Consider the following 12,017-nt stretch of genomic DNA (forward strand, 5'->3'; position numbering starts at 1 on the left):
TAAACATTCTGCATCAGCACTGGCACTTAGAAGAAACTTGAATGCTTTTGACCAAAAAAAAAAAACCAAAAAAAATGCTATCTCAAGAGCACTGTACATAATAAAAAAAATTTTACTATGCTAACAGGAATCACAGAAGAGTTAAGTAGTCAGAGGACTGAATTTTATATGGAGATCTCAATTTAAGTCCCATTTTAATTGTTAATTACCTATAATATTAAGTAAGTAATACTCTGGCTAAGCTCCTTCATCCGTAAAATGATTATGTTGAGTGGGGAAAAAACAGATTAGTTAAAATTAGTTTAGGGATAACTGCCTAATTATTTATAAGAAAATAAACCTTGAATACCAAACTTATTCCTTAAGTCAAAATAGATTCTGCCGGCAGCCCTGGTGGTTTAGCAGTTTAGTTCCACCTTCAGCCTGGGGCATGATCCTGGAGACCCCGCACTGAGTCCCACGTCAGGCTCCCTGTAGGGAGCCTGCTTCTCCCTCTGCCTCTCTCATGAATAAATAAATAAAATCTAAAAAAAATATAAAAAGATTCTGGAGGCTTAAAGATTTCAATGTAAATTTAAAAATCGTAAAAAAAAATTATTATTTTATTTTGGTTTTTGTGTATTTTGGAATTGAGGAAATTCTTTATAATTGTAAGTGAGAATTCATTCAATGTGCATAAAAAAAGCAGTCGATAAATGAGAGTATATAACACCTAACCAAATATAAACATTTTAAAAGACAAATTGGAAAGATATATACAAAATAAGAAAAGGCTGATGTCCTTATATGGCAAAAGCTCTTAAGCTTAATAGTATTTTAAAAATTCAATAAAAAATGAACACAAGATTAATAGAGGTTTGTTGAAAAACATGTATATATATATGTATGTGTGTATATATATATATATATATAAAACTGTATATATACATATACATAAAAGATGCTTTTCTAACTTCTGGATATGAGTCATATGGCAAAAATCTTGCCTACTAAAAACATCTAGAAATTTAAGATAAAATTATTAGACAATTATAACTTAATTCATAAGAAGAGAAGGAGGAAAAACAAAAAGATGGAAAGAAACAGAAAAATAGAATGGTAAGACTGTAGGCAGATGCTCTCATTATCCAGGGAAGCATTTCTTCATCTACATAAATTAGTGAATAAGCTTTAATTTCACAAAGATAGATGAACAGGCTATGAGTTTGTGAAAGAGTTGGCAATGTGACCAACCTTGAAAAGCACCAAGTCAATGAATGGCTGGGGTGAGGGAGAATTTTTATCTTTTTTTGTTGGGAATTTGAAGACCTGTGACTGCTAGTGCCACTCGTAGGTGGGGGATAAATCTTCGTAATAATTCACATTATCTGGAAATTTTCACACTAAGAAATGAATGTAAAATTCTGCACTAAGCAAATGTGATTATTAATTTTATGCTTCACTTAGCCATGCCATGGTATTCAGATAATGTGATCAAATTTCACAGATGTTTCTGTGAAGGTATTTTTTAAATGGAATTGACACATATAAATCAGTGGACTCGGAGTAAAGCAAATTGCCCTTCATAAGGTGGGTGGGCCTCATCCAATCAGTTGAATGTTTTAAGAAAAAGATTGACCTTCCTCAAGGAGAAAGGAATTCTGCTAACAGATTGCCTTAGAACTTGAATTACAGTATTTCATAGGTGTCTAGAATGACAGCAGATCCTTCATATTTTGGACCTGCCAGCCTCCACAATCACATGAACCAATTCTTTAAAATAAAATTCTATGTGCATACACATCTTTATTGATTCTTTTCCCCTTGAGAATCCTGACTAATACAACAGGTAATATATTTGTAAATATGTAGAGAAACATTTGCAAAACCACTCTGAAGGGATGCACCATAATCCAGGCCCTGGACACTAACATGAAAACAAAACAACCAAATAACAACCAGAAAGTTTTCTAAAAACTGAACTCGCACACACAATAAAGGTAAAACATAATCAGTTTTAAAACTATTCAATAGGAGACACAAAATGTGTTAGGTACAGAGTGATGTACTCTATATAGCATTATGGTAACCTGAAATAGAAGCTAAAATAAGTATAGCTAACATTATTACAATTATAAAAGAATAATTTAATGCTTAGGAGGATGAAAAACAGGCAGATTTGAGACAGATCCAAATAGAACAATTAAAAATGAAAATATATAGACAGTGAAATTAAAATAAAAAACAACCTCAAATGTGATATACAGTAAATTAAAAATAGTTGGAAAGGGAATTGGAGAACTGGTTCATCACACTAATTGGCTAGGATGCAACACAGAAAGATAGAAAATATGTCTAAATTGTGAAAAGGCATCAAGGCTGAAATTAAATAATCTAATATTCACTTGAGTTCTCAAAGGAAAAAGTGTGAAAAAGACACAAAATTTGAACATAATGCAATGATACAAACATTCCTTATTTATACCCTATGTTCTTTCTCGTATCATAGTGAAACTATATAATAATAAAACATAGAAGATAGCATTAAATCTACTGGAGAACAAGGAACAAGACTTCTTTGCAAAGGAACAAGACTCAAACTTGAATTCTCACTCACTGCATCAAAAGGAGACAACATTTCAACATGCTAAGTGAAAGCATATATAAATCTGGTAGTCTATACTCTGGTAAATTACTACTTAAATCGGAAGTTGAAAATGGGGTTTCTATTGGAAACTTAATAATATTTACTGCTTCAGGACCCTGGCCTTTCATTCACCTAATATTTACTGGAATAGCCATACTAGTTAAAATATTGAAATAATTCCATATCTGTTTGGAAACAGCTGATACTCTAAGTCTTGTGATTGCCTCTCTCTGAATGATAAACTAGGATAGGAGAGACAAGTTAGTCACATAAATTGTTAACATTTGGATAAAAATGAGTCAATAACTGACTGCCTAAAAAAAACCTACATAAAATAGGAATAATTATACCAATCAGTACTCAGACTATAAAAATAACATGGAATTAAATGCTGGACAAAAGTAACATGTAAGACAGAAAAAATATGCTTTCAATAATAGCATTATCATATACTTGTATTTTTAAGTAATTTTAGAGATACTAACTCTATTTTTTGCTAAATCAAATATGCACATTAAAAATTAATAAAAATTAACCATCAAAGGCAAGTCTCAACAAATTGCAAAGAATTACTAGCAAACATGCCACATTATTTGACCCCAGAAAAATTTTTAAAAATAAATAATAAAATAATAAAGAGTATGTCTTTGGGAATTTGTGAAGCATAGTTAAGTTTATTCATCAGTGAAAATAAGTGTTAAATTGTAAATTAAAAATATTCAGAGCTAAACCATAAAATCCTGATGTTTCAAAACTTATGAAATGTGAATTACACAAAGAAAGTCTTTAGTGAAAATGATCAAAAAATAAAATGGGCAAAAACCAAATGGCTTATAGATAAGAAATTTAAAAAGGATTTTAAAAAGCAAGACAAATAATATTGAAAACATGAGAAACAAATTATTTTCTAGACAAAATATGAATTTCCACCACTTACTCAAAAAGTAAGATAACATCTCAATAGTTCCATGCCATTAGGAAAATGGAATCATTAAAATTCTTCCCTTTTCATTATTCATCTCCCACAACATACATTTTAAAAATATCTAGATCCAACTGTTTTATAAGAGATTATTATAAAGTCTTTTTGGAACATTTTTGTCTTATTCAAATTATTTCAGATATTAGGGGGAAAAAGGAAATATATCCAAATAATTATAACATTGATACCAAAACTAGATAAAGACACTATGAGAAAAATCACAAGTTAATTTCACTCAAAAAAAGGAAGTGTAAAAGTTCTAAACAAGTAAAATCTTAAGGTATTAGTAAGTCAAAATTACTTGAAGAATACAAGATTTTTTAAAAATATTTTTATTTATTCATTCATAGAGATGCAGAGAGAGAGAGAGGCAGAGACACAGGCAGAGGGACAAGCAGGCTCCATGCAGGGAGCCTGATGTGGGACTCGATCCAGGGTCTCCAGGATCATGCCCTGGGCTGCAGGCGGCACTAAACCGCTGTGCCACCAGGGCTGCCCAATACAAGATTTTTTACTTAACATATTAAAAAAAGGTATCTCAATAGATGAAAGAAAACTATAATATTCAACATTTCTTTATTAAAGAAAAAAAACACACACTAATGTAATTGTGGTAGGCTGATAAATGTCTCCAAAAGTATCTAAATTCTAATCAATGGATCCTATAAATGTTACCTTATATGACAAAAAGGATCTTGATATAGGATATAATAACCATGTCCTGGATTAGGGATCAGGGTCCTGGATGGAATCACAACTGTCCTTATAAAAGGAGGCAGAGGGATAGTTTACTATATAGAAGATCAAGTGGTGTGATGACTGAAAGAGCTCTTTGGATGATTTGCCCTGAAGATGAAGGAAGAGGCCAGAAACCAAGGAATATAGGTAGACACACAAAAGCTGAAAAAGGCCAAGGAATTCATTCTTCTATCAGAGTCTTCAGAAGAAGCCAGCTTGCCATCACCTTGACTTGAGTACAGTGAAAATGATTTGGATTTTTGACCTCTAGAATTGTGAGAAGACAGTAAATTTATTGTATTCTTTTAAACACTAAATCTGCAGTAATCTGTTACTATGGCAACTGACACATTAATATGCAGGTGTTTTGTGTATCATTTCATTAGTGTTACAAATCATATAAGAAAGGATGGACAGGTCAGGCTAGTTCTGAGGCAATTTACTATCTACTAGGAAAAAGATGAGGTTATATCCCTACTTCAATTCTGTTTGCAAGAAATTAGGGAAGATTTATTTTTATTAAAACTAAATGTGTTAGGGCACCTGGGTGGCTCTCTTTGTTAAGCAACTGGCTCTTGATTTCAGCTCCAGGTCATGATCTCAGGGTCCTGGAATTGAGTCTCACACTCAGCAAGGAGTGTCTGCTTGAGGATTCTCTCTCTCTGCCCACCCACCCCACCCCCACTCACACTTCCTATAACATAAATAAATAAATCTTAAAAAAAAAAAAAAGCTAAATGTGTACTATGGCCACAGAAAAACTTTTAGACAAATACAAAACAATAACTTTATCACCTGATATAAAGAAAGAGAGCTTTTAAAAAAGCAATAAAACTGTAAAGGAAAAGAATGATAATTTTGCGCCAAAAGTGATACATCACCAGTAAAAACTAATTTATTTATTTATTTAATTTATAGATAGTGGATTAGTATTCAGAATACATATGTATATTTATTATATGTAATGTATTTATAATCAATAAGGAAACACAAAATATTGGGGATGGGAGCAGGACAAAAGATATAAACAGTTCCCTATAAAAATAAGGGTATCCAAATGGCTAATAGAGATTTGGAAGATTCACAGTCTTACTGTTAACTAGGCAAATGTTTAATAAAATAGTAATAATTATGTACAATTTTACTGTATGAGTCTGGCACAATTTGAATAAGAAGAGTTAGTAAAGGGATAGAAAAGAAATTCTGGAAGGGTTTAAATTGATACAATCATATTAAAGAGGAATTTAGCAATACTTGTATATTTGAAATACACACATGCATACTCTGGCTTGGCAATTTCTCTTATTTATATTGATTGCATTTGTAAGTGAAAAAGTAAGAACCATCCCCTAGAGAATGTATAAATCATTCTAATGAGAATGGACAATATGAAAAATTCATATAAACGAACTAGATCAAAAAGAATCTATATGACTAAGTGTCAAAAATGAAATGTTGAGTCAAAAATCAATTTTTAAAAGGACACACAGTACGATTCCATATATATCAAATTCTAAGATACATGTATTTCACAAATACTTATATTTGGGTTAAAAGTACAATGATGTAAGTGACAATACATATTCCTATTCATTCCTTATTCATTTGACAATTATTTATTGAGTAGCTACTGGAGTTTGAGAGTAGACCAAATAAACGCGAATTCTTCCTGTCATAGTGCTTAAAGACTAGTGGAGGAGGAAGACAAAAAGAGAACTCTAAAGTACATAACATGGGGCAGCCTAGGTGGCTCAGTGTTTTAAGCGCCTGCCTTCCGCCCAGGACGTGGACCTGGGGTTCCGGGAGGGACTCCCGTGTCAGGCTCCCTTCATGGAGCCTGCTTCTCCCTCTGCCTGTGTCTCTGCCTTTCTCTCTCTATGGGTGTGTCTATCATGAATAAATAAATAAAATCTTTAAAAACAAAGCTTAAAATACATAACATGTTGAACAGAAAACAAGTGTTCAGGGATTGTTTTTCAATGATGCAAAAAAAAAATACAGAGTGATAATCCAAGATTTGTGTGGGAATTCTATTTTTCAAATGACATAGAAATAAGAACTTGAAACAATGGTCAAGTATTAAAACTTCAATCTCATCAGTACCAATTTTTAAAAAAATGTAAAATGAAAAGTGACACTCAAACTCTTCGTAACCTAATATATACTTAAACAAGTTACTGTTTTTCATATGGAGTGTTGATGAGAACTTGGAAGAGAAATAAATTGCTATGTTCTTTGTAGCTATCATTAGTAGAAACTGAAATAGTTCCTATCTTGGGACTAAAGCAACCCTTCCTCTAATAATCTACAATAGAGGAATAATTCAAAGACTAATAAACTGTGAGTAAGGATGTTCATTTTTATATTATCCATAATACCAAAAATTGGAAACAACTTAAATAAAAAAATAATTATTTAAAAAATAGGGCTGAGAAATATAATAGCATAACATAGTTGTGGAATGACGTAGCATAAATCTCTGAGTACTAGCATGGAAGTGTTCCTGTGATATACTGTTCAGTGAAAAAAGTAAGTACCAGAACCATATAAATAGTGTGAAACAATATTTGATTTAAAAAATAGTTTATGTATTCATAGAAAATGTCTAGTAGGATAGACATGAAACTATTTATAGTGGCTACCTCTGGGGCATGGAATTGGAATGGATTTTAATATGAATTTGTTTAGTCTATCTTACACACCTTCGCATTGTTGCATTTTTAACCACTATTAAAGAATAATAATACAGAATAATCCCTAAATGAATAACTTTTATACCTGAAAATCTGATCACCAGCCTTTAACTTCCTGCTTTTCTCATTATTTATCATACTCACTCAACAAACCTCAAGTCTAATTAAATATACCTGTTGTTTCTACACTTGTACCCATTTAGATGAACATGGCTAGAGAAAAAATAGCCAACCATGGTGACTGGTCTCACAATCACTAACATCAAGTGTGCCCTTTAGTGGTACCAAGACATCAAAATGCATTTCCCTTAATCCAGTTAATATCCTAGAAAGCTATTTTTTCTTCTTTAGACCTTTTTAAAATTTTTTTATTTATTTATTCATGAGAGACACACAGAGAGAGAGAGAGAGAGAGAGAGAGAGAGGCAGAGACACAGGCAGAGAGAGAAGCAGGCTCCATGCAGGGAGCTGGACGTGGGACTTGATTCAGGGTCTCCAGGATTATGCCCTAGGCCGAAGGCGGTGCTAAACCACTGAGCCACCCAGGCTGCCACCTCTTTGGACCTTTAACTCTATTTCCCCAGTCCTCACTCCCAGCTAAGGCTCTTGTTTCCTATTTGGAGGAAAAAGCAATCAGGAAGGAATTTCCAGCAGCTGCAACTAATCTGTCTGTCCCATGTTCCTTCCCTTCTGTTGGGTAAATTATGTTCTAAGATCAATTATCTTCATATGCATTGCATTCAATTCTTTCTCATCCACAAGAGGACATAACTTTAGCAATTCTCTTACTGGTACATCGTTATCCATCTCTACTGAATTATTTCCAGTAGCATACTAATGTTCTATAATCCTTCATGCCTTCAAAAAATAAAAATACAAAGTTACTGGCTCTATATCCCCTTCAAGTTGTTAGAATACCTCATTTTCCTGCTCTACTTTTAGCAAATACTTCAATGTTTCATTCCTTGTACTGTTCTCTATTTCCTTACCTCTATTTTCTCTTGAATTCACTGCATTCAGCCTGTACCCTACCACTTCACTCATGATTATTCTTATCAGACTTGGCTATGAATGATGAATCCTTAGTTATCATCTGACTTGGTCTATAGTAACATACCCTTGACTTAGCTTCCAGATCATTCTCCTAGTTTCCTTCTACCTTACTGGCTATTTCTTCCCATTACCATTCATGATATCCTTCTCCATGATCTCATCTTGCCAATGTGAAGATCCTCAGGGATCCTTGTTCCTCTTCTCAGTCTTCACAGATACCCTTGGTAGTCTCATTTAGTGCCATTTCCATGTTTTTGTTTTTGTGGGTTTTTTTTGGCAGTTTCAAAAATGTGAAACTCTTTATGAATTTGCACGTCATCCATGCCATGCTAATCTTTTCTGTATTGTTCCAATTTTAGTATATGTGCTGCTGAAGTGAGCACTAAGACCCATTTCCACATTGATGACTCCAGGTATTTATCAGTAGCTAGGACACCTTCCTGATCCATATTAAACACTTCAGTTATAATTCAGCATTTCTATTTCTCAGTCCTCAAACTTGCCTAGATACCTTCCACTCCTCTGTTCTTTATTATTTCAGTAAGTGGCAACTCGACCTTTCTAAGTAATTATGCTAAACCCTTGTTATCAGATCCCATAACCAACTGTCAGCAAATGCAATTGTCTCTATTTTGAAGTGTTCAGAAACTGACCATTTTATACCATCTGCACCATGAACTTCCTGGTTCACACCATTACTACTTATCTGGATTATTGCAGTAGTTTCTATCTTAGCTTTCTGCTCTTTCTCCCCTACTGACTATTCTCAACACAGTTCAGAGGGTTCTTTAAATATAAGGCAGATCATGTGATTTCTCTGCCTAAAACCTTCCAATTGCTACCCATCTCATAGAAAAAGTGAAGGTTTTTATAATGACCTAAATGGCCACACACGATCTTTTTTCCTTTTTATTACTTTTCTGACCTCATCACCTACTATTTCCTCCCTCATTTAGTTCATCCCCTGCTACTTATTGAACATGCTAGACAAATTCCCTTTTGAGCCTGGTGCTTTCTTTTCCTTCTTCCTAGAATACTCTCCTGCTGCATATACATATAAATGCTCATTTTCTTATTTATTCTTATTTATTCAACCATATCTTATTTCCATTTTTTTCTGATTGAAAACCCTACATAACATTGTAAAACTGTTCTTAACCCTAGCACTTCCTAGTCCTCTGCTCTGCTCTTTCTCTAGAACACTTACCACCATTAGAAATACTAGATTGATTAATTTTCATATTTTTATATGGACCATAATCTGCAAAACAAAAAAACCTTTCATAATATCAAGACTCTACTTTATATATCATTCTATGCTAAGCATCTTGAACATGCTTGGGAATAGTATGTTTTCAATAAATATTTCTTGAATGAATGGATGAATGGACCAGTTCTATCAGAATCAAACCAAATTTCTAAAATGTATTAAAAAAGCAAAGTAGGTGATTTAGAAAACCAACCTAGAGAAAAATATAACCCCACTTGCTGAAATATGCAATAAAATAATCTTAGTTATTATAAAAAGTTTTATTCACTTATTAAAATCAATCACTTAAAGCTCAAAAGCACTAATATTCTCAATGACAAATAGTCTAATTTTATTATTAAAACTAGATGTTTTCTAAGGACTTCACATTTATTTTTAGATCATTATTTGGTAGTTGCAACATGAATTTATACAATGACTTATAAAACCAAATATTTCAATATATTCGATTTTAATCTACTTTTATGTGTTTGTCATTGGCATGAACACAAAAACTTGTAGAAACAATGGAAAATCTACTTATGTAGTGAATTCCTATCATCATCAAACTGAAATACCATAACTTAAAAAAAAAAAAAGATGTGTGTGTGTGTGTGTGTGTGTTGTGTGATCTGGATATATGATTCTATAGAGAAATAAAGGGTTTCCTTTGTCAAAAACTTTTGTATGATTCTGCAGGCTGTATAGCCTCCTATCAGAAAATCACAAAGAAAACTGTTATGTGAAAGATATGAAGAAATTCAGTATTAATCTATTTAACTGAGTTTAACCCATGATTTCATAAAATAAATTTGATATATAGAATCACTTGTATTTAAACATCAAATCCTTTTCTCATAAAATAGAAATTAATATAACACAGAATTAAAAGTCCATAAAGTCCATAGTTGTTGATTTGTTTGTAAATTGAGCATTTTGTTGTAATCATTATTTTTCCTCAGTTGGGTGTGGTTTTCAAGAACTAGATGGTTGAGGACATTTTTTAGATATGAATCTATAATCAATATCATAGTCATGGAATGACAATCTATAATATTCACCATTTTATCATGGAGACTAAATTTTTCAACATCACATTATTTAAAAATGTAAATTTCTAAATAACTTCTAAAAGCAAACTTAATACATAATTTCTGAATGGATATGTATCAAATTAAATTCATGCTCACACATATACATACACAAATAATATGTCAATTTATTCTGTATCTAAATAAGATATAAGATATAAATAAGCAAAATGAGTCAATATAAGAGTTACTGATAATTTCACAAGCATCTCTTTTATAAACAAATAACATATACGTCAAATATAATTAGCTGATTAAAATCACAGGGTGGAATGGATAACGTTTAAATAACTAAGTGAGATATTTGGGAAAAAGAAATATTAATTTGTTACATACAAAAGCAGAAATGAAGAACATTCAAATCATTGCTACCAAACTATGTTAGCATAGAAAAAAAACGAGAAATAAAAACAAAAAAACAATTGCTTCTGGTCATATGAAAGTATGTGAATATTGTAAAGATTGTTTTCTCAAAGAATTACCCCAGGCAGGCTGAGGACCCATTCAAACTTCACTGCTCTACTGAACTTGCTGGGAGGTGGAATAGTTTCATTTCTGAGGATTATTTCATCATGAAAGTTTTGAAACTATAAAGTAATGCCATTGTTTTGCTTATGCAACTTTAAGCCATTTTTAAGGCAATTCCAAAAAAAGAGAAGATATTTAAAATGGTTTGAACATGATGTTTTAACCATGTTTAAGAATAAATTCCATTAAGCTCCTTAGTGAAAAATCTCATGATTTTAGAATCATACATTTTACAGATATGTACAGCATCTATATGTATTACAGCCACTTCCTTTTTTAAAATCTAAAGCTGATTTTGTACATCTCCGGGCACTTTAAATGATTCCCTATCACCTTTTAGATAGTACAGAAATATTCCATTGTGTCAGTAGAAACAATTTTCTAACAAGGGCATTGTAAACTAAGTCACAGGGAATTCACAGTTTCTCTATCATATTTAAAAATACAGTTGATCAAAAAAATACAGTTGATCCTTGGATTTGAAATGTGCTGGTCCATTTACATGTAGATATTTTTACTGTACAGTACTGTAAATATATTTTCTCTTTCTTATGATTTGTTTAATAATATTTTCTTTTTCTTAGCTTACTTCATTGTAAGAATACAGTATATAATACATATGACATTCAAAATATGTGCTAGTTAACTGTGTTAATTGTAAGGCTTCTGGGAAACAATATGCTACTAATAGTTAGATTTTGGGGGAGGTGAAAGTTATACACAGAATTTCAACTCTGTGGAGGGTCAGCATCCCTAACCCCACATGGTTCAAGGATCAGCTATATTCTGTTTTCATTTTTATAGCACCTAAAACACTCAGTAATATCTGGATTATCTGAATGATCTGTCCTACAACCAAGAACTGACAATGGAATTCATTATTTAAGTTGTTTTTTAAATCACATTGACACCACGTTGAACATTAACAAAGACAATAATGGTGACTCAATATAGAAAAGATCCATTTATCTGAAAAATAAAACAACAACAACAACAAAAAAAAAAAACCCAGAAACACTTAAAAAGATACAGGCACCTTTATATTCATTATAGCACT

The 12,017-nt window shown here is 32.0% G+C and overlaps 1 pseudogene; it reads right to left on the reverse strand.

Annotated features, from left to right (window-relative positions):
* Positions 1-8,376: 8,376 nt before the first annotated feature.
* On the reverse strand, positions 8,377-8,475 carry LOC119867129 (annotated as a pseudogene).
* Between the last annotated feature and the right edge of the window lie 3,542 nt (positions 8,476-12,017).

Source organism: Canis lupus, chromosome 31 (genome assembly GCF_011100685.1).
Source record: "Canis lupus familiaris isolate Mischka breed German Shepherd chromosome 31, alternate assembly UU_Cfam_GSD_1.0, whole genome shotgun sequence".
Taxonomy (NCBI): domain Eukaryota; kingdom Metazoa; phylum Chordata; class Mammalia; order Carnivora; family Canidae; genus Canis; species Canis lupus.